General features: G+C 37.5%; 1 protein-coding gene across 8 annotated transcripts in view; it reads right to left on the reverse strand.

Moving 5' to 3' along the window:
* The window catches only part of LOC109416262 (uncharacterized), a 111075-nt gene extending 97630 nt beyond the window's left edge, over positions 1-13445 (reverse strand). For 2 of the 8 annotated variants that reach the window (XR_009997417.1, XM_062849849.1), the window contains exons 1-2: positions 13027-13341; positions 12425-12788 (exon numbers count right to left, since the gene is read on the reverse strand). The gene's annotated coding sequence lies outside the window, so the exon portion shown is untranslated. The other 6 variants (XM_029871516.2, XM_062849844.1, XM_062849846.1 and 3 more) reach the window with 6 other exon arrangements.
* Positions 13446-15716: the final 2271 nt, after the last annotated feature.

Consider the following 15716-nt stretch of genomic DNA (forward strand, 5'->3'; position numbering starts at 1 on the left):
TTATCCTTTGTTTCTTGTTACTGCTGCTCAGCATCACAGGCTTTTGCTACCAGTTACTTCTTTGACCCTTAGATAATGAAGGGAATTCAATTTATCTCGAGGGAAATATGCATTTATCTTGTTAACAGTGTTCAGCTTTTTGCAGAGGATGATTGCAATGTTCATACCAGAACAAGCGATATGAAGGCAACACCAAATAACCAAAATGTCTTTTTAAACAAACAAATAACCAAAATTAAGGAACTTCTCCTTCTGTAGGAGTTGACAAATGGTTTTTAGGTATCATTTATCTTGACAACCAATAAAATGAAAGCGAGTGCGATTGTGCTTTTCAGTCGAACACATTTCCTTGCACATTCCACTCTGAAAATAGGAACGTGATGTGTCCAATCTGAAACCTAATCCATGTGTAGGTAGATTGACATGTTACAAATGGATGAGCTGTTGTAACTCACAGTTTCATGAATCTATGATTACGGTGCAATTGTGCAGTACTGTCTTGTAATTGTACAGACTGCATATGGCGAACGAACGATCCAATCTTATATGCGGATCACGATTGACAGTGACGAATTGCATTCCGTACATGGCCAGTACGTAACTATTCTCCATTGATAAATGCATATTATATTGTGGGATGAGCGAAACACTCTTCAGTCGGTTGAGCCAAAAAAAGTTGAAAATAGATTTTTCATTTTTCTTAGAATTTATTGCAATCACTATGCAGTAGCAATAGAGTGTCCACACTGTAAAATAAATGTACACGTTTAATTTCAGCAAAAGTTAGGATGATTAAGCATGATGTTTTAGATCTATTCTCAAAACACATTAACAGATTACGCATTACCAATTATCACAATGGTTTCATCATTATCAGTAGTTTTCTTCCAAACATTTCCAGTTTGTTTACCAACCTTTACGGCGCGGTGGGAATAATCGATTTGACACAGCCGACGGCAGGAGGGAGGCATAATTGAGCTCATTTACGCCCAACCCCCGGCCATCGATCGAGCATGTTCGCTTCGCTTTTAACCTATATAAATAAGTAACTACACTACCCACAGGTTTATTGACCTAATTTTGTCACTAACGGACGGACGGGACGTCACGTCGCATTTAACCACTCGAAAGAAGCAAAACAAAACTGCGAGGGAAAGGGGAATTTTCCGCTTTTCCAATCTGTTTGGGACGGGTGAACTTCCTTCTACCCCGTTATCATAAATATTTGAATAAGTTTAGTTTTATGAATGACTCATTAAGCCCGGCGACCTTCGTCTGGATTGGGTTGGGGCTATGTATATTTTGACGCTTGACTGGATTTCATGGTGGAACGTCATGAACTCAGCCGTTTGGAGTTCCAAAATAGCCTTTCTAAGAAAAATATTTGAATGGAAGTTGTTGGATACATATTTGCTCCTAGTTTCAGCTCTCTGCACAGTAGTGGTGATTCGACAATCTGGAAGAAACTATCAACAAAGCTCTGCTCCTCACACGTTCCTAACTCATACTTCCACGGGTCAGTTAGTGACAAAGGCTACTCTAAATTTGGGTAAGATCGGGCTCTTCTACTAGACAGGTGGTCTAATGGCTACCGCTTCTGATTCATATGCAGAAGGTCCTGGGTTCAATCCCTGGCCCGTCCCTTTCATGCTACTTTGTATGTTTCTATCCACTTTCTCTATACTCTCCTCTCTATATATACAAATCATGTATATTCATATGTTCATAGCCATCGCTAGAACCAGAAACGGTTGAAAAGCTTCCTTCCTTCCAACTTTCACAGCATAGTGTCAATCTATCAGATAGCGCCTACAAGTTATGCAATCAAGCAAACTGTGCTGCTTTAGCTTCATAGTAATAATTGCACTAATCTATCACCTTACCTGACATCCAAGCACCAATATGTGAACCCTGGATACAAACGATTGCAATCATCACTTCCTTCCCCTTCCCCACATTGACCTGCAACCTGACGTGGCAGGCGCCAGTGTCGCCTAAAAATGGAAGATCACCAACGCTCACACACTGAAGATGCCTGCTAGTCCCCGGCAAATAATCTTATTGGTTCCTTGTGTAAGTGTAGCTGGTCTGGCGATACTAACATCGAGTAGCATCTACGGACGGTCAATCAAGCTCAAGCAAGCTAAATTTGGGTAAGATCGAGCTCTTCTACATGAAGTAAGAAAGATTCTTGAAAAAGTCATAATTATCCGATAGCCAACTTTGAGCTGTTATATCTCCGGATTCAATGAACCGAATGCAATGAAATTTTATAGGTTCGCTCACGTTTTCATTGATATATCATTGTTGTGGTCAATGCAAACGTAAATATTTGAATGTTTTGCTCAGCTTCCTAAATGACGACTTCAGAATAAAGATTTGTGGTTGCGAACACAGCAAAAATCGCGATTTAATGATACTATTCAAAATGGCGGTCAAATTAAAGATGACTGCCAAAAAACTTTCAACTTCAAATGGAAGTTTTATACTTTCTCTTCAAAGAAATGTTAAATTGTGTACATGTTACAATATGAATTTTCGAGATATGACGCAATTTCACCTAATATATTTGATGAAAAATCATAATTTTTGTTACTTTGTCAGCCCCTTGGCAAGCGAGGGGTTCATCAATTTAACACAACCAAAGTGGTTTTCATCCTTTTTTATCATTTCCTAGCAAATAAGCAAGAAAAAAAATTAAAATCCCAGACTTTATGTAAATGGCGACCTGGTTTCAGCGAGAATTACTTATTTCTGACTTCAGCTAGATTGAGGAGGTATATCCCGAGCATCTGTTCACCGAGTAGGAGTGACTGAAACAGCGTCTGTTCTGCAACAATTCCTCGCCATAATACTCGGTTCATAGCTGTAGTCCCCCATCCAGTGTCAAATTCCATAAAAGTACATTTTTTTTTCAAAAAAGGTTTTAAAAGGTAAAAGGTTTTTCCATAGCTACCGAATCCCAACCGTTCACTGCTGTGAGGGAAAATTCAATCCGCTGGAGAACAACTTTGTTCAACAGAACACACTGACTGGCCGAAGACCTGAGGAAGGTACCAAATGTGCCGAAACGTCGGACATTAATTAAATAGTAGTATTTGAGTTTTGTTGATCAAATAGCAGTATTTGAATTTGGTCAACACTGAAAAGACTAATTTTCACGTCCTCCATTCTCGGCCGCGAACCACATTTGCCACATTTCTTCATCTGTTCCGCCAATATTGCATGCTGCGCTTCAGGTCTTCTTGTACCATCTGGATCTCTTGCAAACATCAGCTTTGTTGGATTGTTGTTCGGTTCTCTCACAACATGTACTGCCCATCGTATGCTAGTAACGATGCTTGTACACAGGATCTTAATATTTGATCAAAAATAAAGCAATGCTCATCGAATTTTCATTGATGTTTTAGCCCCTTCTTTGTCAAATATTTGATCCTGTGCACTCGTGGCATAAGGTTATAAGTACACAGAATGATATATTTGACAAGGAAAGAACTGAAGAAACAACATCAGTTTAACACTAATGAAAATTCGATCGAATTAAACAAGACGTGCGGCTAGGGTTACCAAGCTTTCAGTCGCATCGTGCTGAGGAGCGCGGGTTTGACTCTCACCGTAGCTGTCAGGAAAAGTTTTCGGCTGTGTCACTGGGCGTTGCATGCTTGTCCGTTGTTTAGTGGCTTGCTTCCTTCAAAGAGCGAAAGAAAGTTCACTGGAAGCTTGATCGTGTCCGTACCTTTTTTATGTTTGAGAATTGGTTTTTTTTGTGTAATTATTTGACCCTGTGTACTGCGATATTCAGATTCAACCACGGTTATCAATCGTGGCGAGTTCAAGAATTCAGTGATCGTTGTACTATGCGGTTTTTAGCGCTTTGTGAGATTTAATAATTTAAAAGTCACAACATTTTTTCGATTTATTTTTATTTGTTTCTTCAATTTTTAATGTACATATTCCCCCAACTTTTGTTTGAAAGATATTATTTCACATATCCGCATCAGAAAATATTTTAAGTTCACATCGTTTTTGACTATTTAAATTTATTGTTAAAATAACGCCAAAAAGTAGGCTGTGGAAAAATACTCAAGAAAAGTATTGCTGTGTGCGTTCAGAATGCAAATAACAAATGCGGGAGCACCAAATTCGGTAAGATTTTCTAACAATAACCCAATGTCAGCGAGAGCTTTTGAATCCTAGGTTGGCGGTGATATTGACTATGGTTGCTAAGTTCCCTTTGGTAACACAGTGTTACCGCGTTTGAAGCGCATTTGAGCACCGTTTGCATCTTGAACGCACACAGCAATATAAAAAAAGTGGTTTATTTTCTTGTACCGACTTTTTCGAACCCTCTAAGCAGAATACCCTCTTCGAATGAGTGTAATTAATTTCGTACCTTTTAATTCCGCCCTAATTGCTTATCCTTTGACAGATACGCGTATTTCGGCTACCACTCAGTGGATAAGCAATTAGGGTGGCTTATTTTGTCAAACAACTCTGCTAAAGACGCGAAGTCTGTAGGATGTAAAATTAAAAAGTTAGTTGGTGGCGCCACCTATGCTGATAAGATCGAACTATAAAATGAGTGGTAGGGGTAGGCGGGGCAATATGGACACCCTAAGTTTTTTGCCAACTTTACCTGGCAAGATGTCAAAAAAGTTTAGTTTTTTGATACATGTATCCTTTTAAAGTCTATTTAGCATCTATTGCATAAGAATGCTCACGAAGAAAAATGATTTATTCACTTCAAAAAATGTTTTGAAAAATGTTAGTTTTTCATGACCGTCTTCAAGCATACGGGGCAGAATGGACACCCCCATGGGGCAATATGGACACCATGAGACTTTTACGAATTTCGTACATTATCTACACCTATAAAGTCATTTCATTACAAAACAACTATTATGGATGAATAATACGCCGAAGTAGTTCATTTTTGTTCAGTTAATTTAAATTCAGACTGTTTTGGATAAAGCTTCGTTTTTGTCGGCATGTACAGCTGTGCCTAGAACTACTTTTCACTTCTGTCGTTTTTTGACCAATTTGTTTCACCCTATGTCTACTATAGTGAACATTTAACCGAAAATATACTGAAATCGAAGAATTTGGTTGGTTTGCGAGTTTGGTTATATTTTTCCCTTGCCGCTTCTTTCAAAAAGGTGAGTGTCCATTTTGCCCCGGCAACAGAAGATATTTCCAAACTTGATTTTTGATATAATAAAGAAGAAAATATAAACATGTTAAGCATGTAAGGACTGTTCAATTTATAAAACGGACAACTTGCTTGTGCGATATCTTTTTTATTTTTCAATAAAATCATTATCAATTTTTTGCGTAACTTTCTATAGCTATTCTCAAATGTAGGAAAAATATAACATTAAGCAAAATGTTCTTTATTGTGTAACTGAAGCGGTTTTCGTAAAACATCAATAAAAACCCATTTCTCAAAATTCGGCATAACTTTCCACATACTTAACATGCACATTTTCATGATTTTTTTAATAAATTGGAAGCTTACACTATTCTACTAAAGGTAAAGCTCAATAGTTGATCAGTAATTATGCACCAAGCAGGCTCCAGCTTGATATAGTGAGTTGCTTTGTTTTCATAGAAATTATTAAAAAATGTTCATTTAAGTCCTGTGCTGCAATAACATCACGGATTTGGCCAAAAATTTGTCCAGGGTAGTAGAATATTGCTCTCTGAATGATACAGAAGAAAAAATAACTATTATTTGCATTTTTCATCAAAAATTTAATCCATAAAGATGGTCATATTAAAAAAAATCATACTTTTTACTCCATTGATGCAGATTTTCGACTCTAACGAATCTTGTTATTATATATTTCCAACAAAGTTGGTCTTATGTTATTGTGCACCTTATTTAATAATAATCGGATGCAAAGTTTTTATTTCCAACATCATTGTTATGCAAAATTTGCATTAGGTAGCATTGTTATTTGGAAGAACCATCAAAGAACGAAACTGTTTTGATTACTGTATCTGTAATGGCGCACAGTAACCAAATCAGCAATGCCATTAAGAAGCAGTTTTCTGCATTTAAATCCACATTATTCCCACTTTCGACTGGATGCATAAAAAAAATGATTATTTAATATTTTCATGAACTTTTTACTTCACAAATGAATTTTATTCAAAAAATCGAATCTAACTTGAGACTTTAATATCTCAACACTTAAATTTCCAATTGAGTTTAAATTTTGCCAGAATGTTTATTACTCATGCTGCTGCAGCATGGCACATACTTTTCTGGTATTAAAAACGATATACCATGTGTGAACAGTAATTTTATATATATTTTCAAATTTCAGCAATCGAAAAATTCACCTTTTTCAACACCTGGCCGATTTTCTATAAAATAAAACTATTTTTATTCGATTCAAAAATGGTCACTATAATGACAGATGATGTACTGGACAACGAACCAAGGGTGGTTAAATTTGAACTACGCGTCTTCTTTTTATAGCCTTGTAAAGTTGTCCGTTTTATAAATTGAACAGTCCTTAGATACAGCAAAACTACTTGCATGTGTTCTAGAAATATCAAGTTTTAATCAACCTGCAATAAACTAATCACTAAATCTTATTTTAGATGGTGTGAAAATTATAATTTCCATGCACAAAAAACGGAGGACGCAACTTGTTCGTGTAAAATCAAGTATAATTTTAATTTCGAATGTTTATATCCTGAAACTACGTTTTAGACAAATGGACTATATTCTCCATTCATTAAAAGTTCAAAAAAAGTTCGCATATTTCAAAATATTGAGGGTGTCCATTCTGCCCCAGGTGTCCATAATGCCCCGCCTACCCCTAATTAATGCCCTTGTTCATTACAAAAAAACTTTGTCGAAGACACCATGTGCCGGAAATGCTTCGTTTGGGAGTACTTAATTTTGTCCCGCTAGCTTGCGATCCTGGCCCTTAGTGTAATGTGATCAGTGGTTTCCAATCTGAGGTCACGGGCCCCAAGAATTATTCAAGAGCAGAAAGTACTAGAAAGAAGTGCATTTATCTCAAGGATCTCCTCCTCTTCTTGGCGTAACGTCCTCACTGGGACAAAGCCTGCTTCTCAGCTTAGTGTTCTATGAGCATTTCCACAGTTATTAACTGAGAGCTTCCTCTGCCAATGATTATTTTGCATGTGTATATCGTGTGGCAGGCACGAAGATACTCTATGCCCAAGGAAGTCAAGGAAATTTCCTTTACGAAAAGATCCTGGACCGACCGGGAATCGAACCCGTCACCCTCAGCATGGTCATGCTGAATACCCGTGCGTTTACCGCCTCGGCCATATGGGCCCTCAAGGATCAGTACCTCCAATATAGATATTAGAATGGGTGAACAAAGTCGATTTTTTGGAACAAAGCTTTTTCGATTCCTTTCAGCGTCCTAAACAACTGTGCAAAACTTGGGAGCAAATCTGAGCCCGGATTCGGATTTAGCGGCCCAAAATCTGTCAGAGACACATAAGTTTGCTCTTGAGACAGACCAGAAGATAAATTTTGTTACGCTGTGTTATAATAAAATTGTGTTACGAAACTCAGTGATTCCCTAGCTGGGGTCACGGTCCGCAAGAATTTCTCAAAACCGAATGGGCTAGGAATACATGCACATGTTTTTCGGATTGGACATGCCATGGAGGCATATATCCAATATACATGTGCTGCACACATCAGTGGTTCTCAATTTGTGATTACGGGCCACGTGAATTTTTGTCGTAAATTCAGTTTTGCGCAAATAAAGAGAGCGTAAATTTTAGTTGTAAGTAGTGTATTACGCTTTAGAGAATATTCTCACTCTTCCATCTGGACACCTTCGCAAATGAGATGAACCACCCACGGGCTGGAAGTCTCTTTAATAAAGATAATAAAAAAAAACCTTCGCAAATAAAAAGTACTTCTTGATCTGAATGCGCCAAGTTTTGTGCTCTGTCCAAACTCTCATACACCATCAGAAACAAGCTGTGTAATATGGTTGTTTTGCATTTTAACATGTTGGTCTAGAATAACTAGGAGGGCAAATTATGTTCGATTGTTTTTGTCATTCATCAGGCGAGTCCTAGTCATCATCCATCGAATTATAAAGAGATATCATCCGCAAACTTATCGTGTTTCCCGGCATTATCCAAAGAAAACATCGGTTAAGATAAATCGATCATTGTCGAGGGTACAAAACCATTTGGACACTTCTAGCTATAACTTAGTCAATTTCACACCAATTGACATGAATGTCTGTACATGGCTACATACTGCACGTTTGTCATCGTTACCAAAATTCAATGCCAGCTTATCAACTTGAAGCCACTAACGGCTCGCAGAGATACTGCTAGGGCGCTACTGATTTCGAACATCCTGCAGGGGAATATAGATTGCCCGGCCATTTTGGAACGGATAAACCTCAACGTTCAGCTACGAGCAACTATATGCTACGGTTACCGATACTTCGGTCTAATTTTTTTTTGGAACCAACCCGCCCCATTATTCGCCGAATGTACAGTTTGTTTTCTCTAGACCAGCCTAACTTCATAGCTTGGTGTTTTTGTTTGTTTCTGATGTTTTATATAGATTTAACCATGTAATTCAGAACTAGGACATTTAGGATTAAGTATCATCATTAGGGTTCATATGTGGCCTGTTGATAATTAACTAATTTTAATAAACAAAAGTGTCCAAAATAGGCCCTCTTACCAAAATGGTCCCAGACCGTACGCATGTATGATACCAAACACGAGATTTATTTTTCGTCTCGGCTCGTTTCGTTTGTTCTTTCAATCCTGTTATAGATCAGGATAATTTGGCTGCTCGATGTGCTTTGTAACAGCTTGTTTGTAGTATAATATAGCAAGTAAGTTAACTTAAGTTCCTGAATTCTATGCTTTCTCATTATAAATCTTGTGTTATCACTAACCTTGAAAACAGTTCTACCTGCCCTTATTTATTTATTTAATACCAGTCTTCATCTGACTATGTCTTAATGAAGTAAAAAAAAACACACAAATAGATGAAACCAAATTACAAAACAAAAGAGGAAAAACAACAATCGTCAAAATTAAAACTAAACATGTAACTTAAAGCTGATGGTTCACTTGGTTTAGGTTTCGAAAGTGCATTGTGAAGCGTTGCTGCATGGTGGTCAAGGAAACATTGAATTCAAACAGATAAGCAACTTCGTTGAAAGTAGACGACATGAACCGTACAGAATCGTGTTGTCCGTATCGACTGTTTCGCCGATCCAGCCGCAAAATGTCCCGTCTTCGAAGCGATCTTGCCGGAGCGTACAAATTAAACTGTGATAGGAGTGCCGATGAGTCGATGCTACCCTTCAGGATCTTTGCAATATACATAGCCTGTGCGGTATGGCGTCTCGTTTCTAAAGTGTCAATCCCAAGAAGCTGGCAGCGGTCGACATAGGGAGTCAAACGTTGATCCTCGCGCCAAGGTAGATTCCGCAGGGCAAAACGCACGAACTTCTTTTGAACATTTTCAATGCGCGCTGTCCAGGTGTTCTGGAAGGGACACCAAACAACGACGGAAAACTCCAGTATTGAGCGCACCAATGAGCAGTAGAGTGATTTCAAGCAGTGAGGATCTTCGAATTCGTTGGCAATCTTCATTATAAATCCGAGTTGTTGGTTCGCTCTAGAGATAATCTCGTCGTAATGAGAACGGAACGTTAGACCATGATCGAGGATAACACCTAAGTCACGAACTTGCTGTACTCGGTCAAGAGATATACCCGCAAGCGAATAATCAAACGTTATTGGCTTCTGCTTCCGACTGAATGTGATAACCTGGCATTTTTCTACACTGAGAGTAAGTCTGTTATCCGTGCACCATTTCTCAAACCGGGATAAAATCATTTGAAGCTCAATGCAGTCGTTGATGCACGTAACGACGACGTACAGCTTAGCATCATCCGCATAGAAGAGTCTTACTCCTGGCGGTAATATCAACGTCGCATCGTTAATGAACAGCAAAAACAGTAAAGGACCGAGATTACTGCCTTGAGGTACACCGCGTAGATTGAAGGGATCCGATTTTAACACTAAGCGATCGGCCAGTCAAATAGGATCTGAACCACTCGACAAAATGGCCAGACACTCCAATTTTCTCTAGTTTCTTCAGAAGTAATTTAACGTTCCCAGATTCAAAAAATTCGAAAAGAAAGCAAATAATTCCGTTGCTTTTGTTATTCGTACTCACTTCTATAAAAAAATACAAAAATAGTAAAAAATCAGCGCTTCATTCCTTCGTCGTACAGGAATAAATATTCCTTCAAAGGTGAGTCAGATGAAATATACGTATTCTAACATACACTCCCGTTCAAAAGTTTGGGGTCACCCCCTCAAAAACATGTCATTTTTTTAGGCCCATATCTCCGCCAATTTGCGTCCGATTTCAAAACCCTAGGTTTCATTCAAAAGATAAAAAATCAAAGAAACTTTGCACATGATTTAAAAGAAACTTTTTCATAAAATTGTGTATGTAAACTTAACCCAAAGTTGCCAAATTTTCTAAAAAATGAATATAAACTTACGGCAGTGTCGCTGGAAGTTGGGTCGACCAAATTTTAAGATGAGAGCGGTAATATGACCCAATTTCTATTAGCTTTCAACTGCTTTTTACAGAACTTAGCTAAAAAATCTAGAAAAAAAGTTATTAAGTAAATTAATTCTTGATGTCATCGACCAAAAGTTTGGGGTCACCCCTCAAAATGATGTATCGGCCAAAAGTTTGGGGTCACTATCGTAAAACATGGAAAAGTGATTTGTTGATATCTTTGTCATCTTTCATTCAATTTTAATTCTTCTTGGCTTATTTGAAACAAAATGAATGATACTTACTGCATAGACATTGAACCACACATATTTGTTGAAATTTACATACTAAAACTTAACGTAAAGTTGCCTCATTTTTTGAAGCGTGGTGAAATGTGTTAACTTTACATAACATTTTTATATACAAAAATCGTTAAATACGATAAGTTAAAGACATCAAACGTAAATTTAGTTAATTATCTTTGAAATGAGCCAAAAATAATTAAAATTGAACTATAGATGACGAAGATATCACCAAATCACTTTTCCATGTTTTACGAAAGTGACCCCAAACTTTTGGTCGATACATCATATTGAGGGGTGACCCCAAACTTTTGGTCGATGACATCAAGGATAAATTTACTTAATAACTTTTTTTCTAGATGTTTTAGCTAAGTTCTGTAAAAAGCAGTTGAAAGCTAACAGAAAATGGGTCATATTACCGCTCTCATCTTAAAATTTGGTCGACCCAACTTCCAGCGACACTGCCGTAAGTTTATATTCATTTTTTAGAAAATTTGGCAACTTTGGGTTAAGTTTACATACAAAATTTTTTGAAAAAGTTTCTTTTTAATCATGTTCAAAGTCTCTTTGACTTATTATCTTTTGAATGAAATCTAGGGTTTTGAAATCGGACGCAAATTGGCGGAGATATGGGCCTAAAAAAATGACATGTTTTTGAGGGGGTGACCCCAAACTTTTGAACGGGAGTGTATCTACTACACCTGTAAAACACCATTAGAAACACGAAAATACGCGTTACCCTGAAGTCTTTTGTTTTGTTGATTTCTACCTATTTGGGAACGTCTGTAGCTGTGTCAAGAGATTAAAAGTAAGTTCTCATTAAACACTTTACTACAATAAATCAACATTGTATTCCCATTCGTACATTACATTAGGTAAGTGATACCATGTCTGAATGTATAGAATTCCGATGGTTTGATTTTGACTCAGCCGAGCATTATGGATTTGTGAACGTCTGAAGTCAATCAAACATGTTTATAATTAAAGTAATTACAAACCAATTTTTGTAGCATCTACATTACATTTTCTACTTAAAAATGCCGTCATAGTTTGAATTTGTATTCGAATGTACTGAACACATTGTCCACTAGGGCACTACGTGAGCGATTTCAATTGACTACTGCACTTACATTTTGTACAGCGCCTAGATGTATATTCTATTCTACTTTATTGAACTGGTTGCCTTTCTGCTGCTTTCACTTTTCTACTCTCTACATTCTACATGGTAGAATGATGAGCACAATGATGATGGATGACCGTTGTTCCTTTCCAGTCCGATTGGGGGTCCATTATGAGTAGCATTTCGCCGATGTCCAGGTATCCGGGTCCGTTTGAGCCACGGGGCTCAGAAGAGGGTCAGTGGCAGCCGCTTTCGGGGGAAGAGCAGCTGACGAAAAATTGCTAGTGCCGGGGCTGGGAATCAAACCCATGACCATCCGCATATGAGGCGAACGTGTGACCAACTACGCCACGGACCCCGGCAATTTACCCCATTTTATGGTAGTTACTATCATGATTGACCTTAAAATTTATAGATAGCTTATTCATCAAACTGAACACTTACCTGGTGGTACGGTTGTAGTTCGCCCTTGATGCGTGTTTTGTTAATCCCAATCAACAGTAATGTTTTGTTCGCAGTATCCACTCCTAGTAATGGTTTCTTCGAAAACGAACCACCTTTGGCAGAGAGAATGGATGAATCAGCAGCAAACAACAATGGTTTCACACTGTGTATATACTTGTTGTTGGTGGTGGGCAGTCAAAGCCCCGAAGGGAATTCCTTGGAACTTCTACTTTTTCACTTTTCTTTCTTCGATTCAGCTAAGAAACGCTTTTTTCTCACTCTAATGGCAATAGCATATCGAATATCACTTTTCTCGCCAGATATGCGATTTTTATCACATTTTTAACAACACTTTGGATACTCGCTGAAAATACACATTAAACAAATTTTTACTTCATAAAATTTCACATTTAAATTCCACAACACTGATTATTGGTGTGAAAATTTTCCTATCCATGGATTGCTGGTAAACAATTTTCTTGCGATTTTTCGTGGTATTCGAGGCATGTGACGCCTCAACTATATTCATTAATTCGTTTCACTATTTCACCAAGTATTTTTTCCCCTTAAAAAGAACAAAAATATGCTTTTTTCACGATAACCTAATTTTCCCCGTACTTGCTACTCGAGCAGCATTCGGTTGGAAAAACCAACTTTTCCTCACCACCGCAGGCACCATTCACATCGGGTGGATCGATTTTCCTTACTGCTGTGTCGCACAGCATGCACAGTAAATCCCAAAAGGATTGCTCCGAATTTCATCACATCACCCCGCAGAATGAAAAACAAGCCCTTTGTTTCAATTTTCCAATAGCGAATCAATTTTCCTGATGAAAATGCTTCTTTTTCTCGCCCAATAGGAAAACTTCTCACACCACATCTGAACTGCACTACTGGATTAAAACTGAACAAAAGCAAACTCACGGAGATTTTCCCATAATCGCGTTTTCCTTCCTGGACCGAAACACAACGAATGAAGCGCAGTACTGAGTCTCTGCAAGCTTCAGCCTAGAGGAGGGCTCATAGGCGTATCTAGGTTTTTTTCCTAGGGGGTGCCTAGGGGGTGCCAGTTTCAGTGGCTTCCAGGTTGCTTTTTTTAAAAACAAATACCGATCCACCCTCAATTTCTTAGTATAACACTAGTTTACAAAATAAAACAAAAATCGTGAACTCCGTAAACGGCCAAAACTTTTGAAGCACAATTAAGCGCTGATCTAAAAACCTTGCTTTAAAAAATTTTAAGTCGAACAGTTTTTGAGTTTAAGCTCAATATCGAGTTTTACAACTTTTTAAAATATGAAATTAACTAAAATTCAAATATCTTGCGTTTTGTTCAACGAATTTTAAATCTTTTTCCACAAATTAAAAGCTGAATATAATACGATTCGATCATCTGAAGGCAGATTTTGCGTCAGATTGAAGAAATTCAAGATATTGTCGAGTTTTAGGGACGATCTCCTTAAATTTTAGCAAAATTTACAAAAATATGTGAAGAAATGTATTTTTTTTTAATACCGTCGTTCGGGGTGACATTGGGCCTAGAGGGTAACATTGGTCCATCGATCCCATGGGTTCAATATAAGTCAGAGAGTCCGACTGTGGATGCAAAGTATCTTAGAATTATGTACTCTAGTAGTCTAGCACACAATATGCATTCCCATCATATTGTAAACGTGCGGAATAGTGGCCCAATGTTACCCCACTTTGGCCCAATGACACCCCGCACGACGGTAAGAAAAAACAATTTAAAAAATCTTCCTCAACGTTTATTTTACATATCATATGTAAGCGAGTTACAGTAAAAAAAATCAGCTCAATCGGAGCATTGATTACGGAGAATGAGAACTTTTTTTAATTAGTTGAATATTACCACGTGGACATGAAAATACTTTTACATGATTCTAAAAACTACAAAATTCTCACTCGATTATCCTGAGTTCCGTTCAGAAGCTTTACTAACATAGTAATAATCCAGTTGAAACCTGGAATTTGGTGCGAGCAAACTTCGATTTTTCTCATCGGGGTTCTGATGCTCGCACCAAATTCCGATTTCGACTAGTTGTGGTAAATGGAATGCTTTATAAAGCTGATTTTTTTAAAAGTATTTCAAGCATTGTTTTGTTAATGTCAGCAATTATATTGATATTTGCTTTTAAAAATTCTCCAATCACTTTTCAGGCAACTCTTTTGGGAATTCTTTTGGTGAAACCTTTGGTAATCCATTCGACAATGACTCTGGGAACATTCTCACATTTTTTTTGGAAATATCTTTGGCAAGTCATTCTACTTTTTTTGGTTTTTCGTGCATTTTTTGGACTATCATTATTTATGCTATTTGGTATTCCTTCGCCAATTCCTTCGAAAACTCTTTCGGAAATACTTTCATAAATCGCTTCTTTAATTTAATTGAAAAGTCTTCAGACAATTTCTTCTAGATTTCAGCAGCAGCAGATGAATTCGGAATATCTTCGGTAACTCCGATGTTACTTGCATAAAACTTTTTTTTGAGAATTTTATCAGCAATTCATTCGGATATTTTGGAATATAGAAGTAAAAATCCAAAGAAATTTCTGATGAAATTCTAATGAAACTACCGCAGAAATTAAAAAAAAAAACAACCATACCGAAAGAATCCTCAATGAAATGGCCCTACTACGGTTTAGCAAATACGGAGCAGTAGGTTCAAACTTCAAATCCCACCAGAACGCGATTTTTTTTCGCAAATTCATCTCTCAATTTATCAATCCTGTGCCTCCTAAGTAATTACAAGGTTTTTTTTCCCGTACATTCCTATAGGATTTCACTAGAGATTTCTCTAGTAATACCTCCTAGGATTTCTCTGGAAATTCCAACTATTCCCGAAATTCATTTAGGGTTTCCTCTAAAAATTTTTACTGGAATTCCTTGAAGAAACCCAAAAGAATTTCCACGAGTAATACCGTGATTGATTTCTATTGAAATCCACGAAAAAAACTCTAGATCAATTCCTGGATGAGTTTTAGGAAAATCCCTGGAAGAATCAAAGGCATTTCTAGAAGTATTCTAGGAAAACTGCTTAGAAGAATCATAGCAAGAATGCCAGGAGAAATCCCTAGAGGGATTCCTGCAGGTAGCATAGTGAGAATTTCTGGAGGAGACCTAGGAGGCATTCCTGAAACATTAGAAGCAGCAGGAATCGCTTGTGGAATCCCAGGAGGAGTTCCTGGATTAAGGTGAATATATAACGAAGCCACACCTCGAATTTTCAAGAGCACATATCTGAGGAACCAAAAGACGGGTTGCGCTGAAAATT

Source organism: Aedes albopictus, chromosome 2, assembly GCF_035046485.1.
Source record: "Aedes albopictus strain Foshan chromosome 2, AalbF5, whole genome shotgun sequence".
Taxonomy (NCBI): domain Eukaryota; kingdom Metazoa; phylum Arthropoda; class Insecta; order Diptera; family Culicidae; genus Aedes; species Aedes albopictus.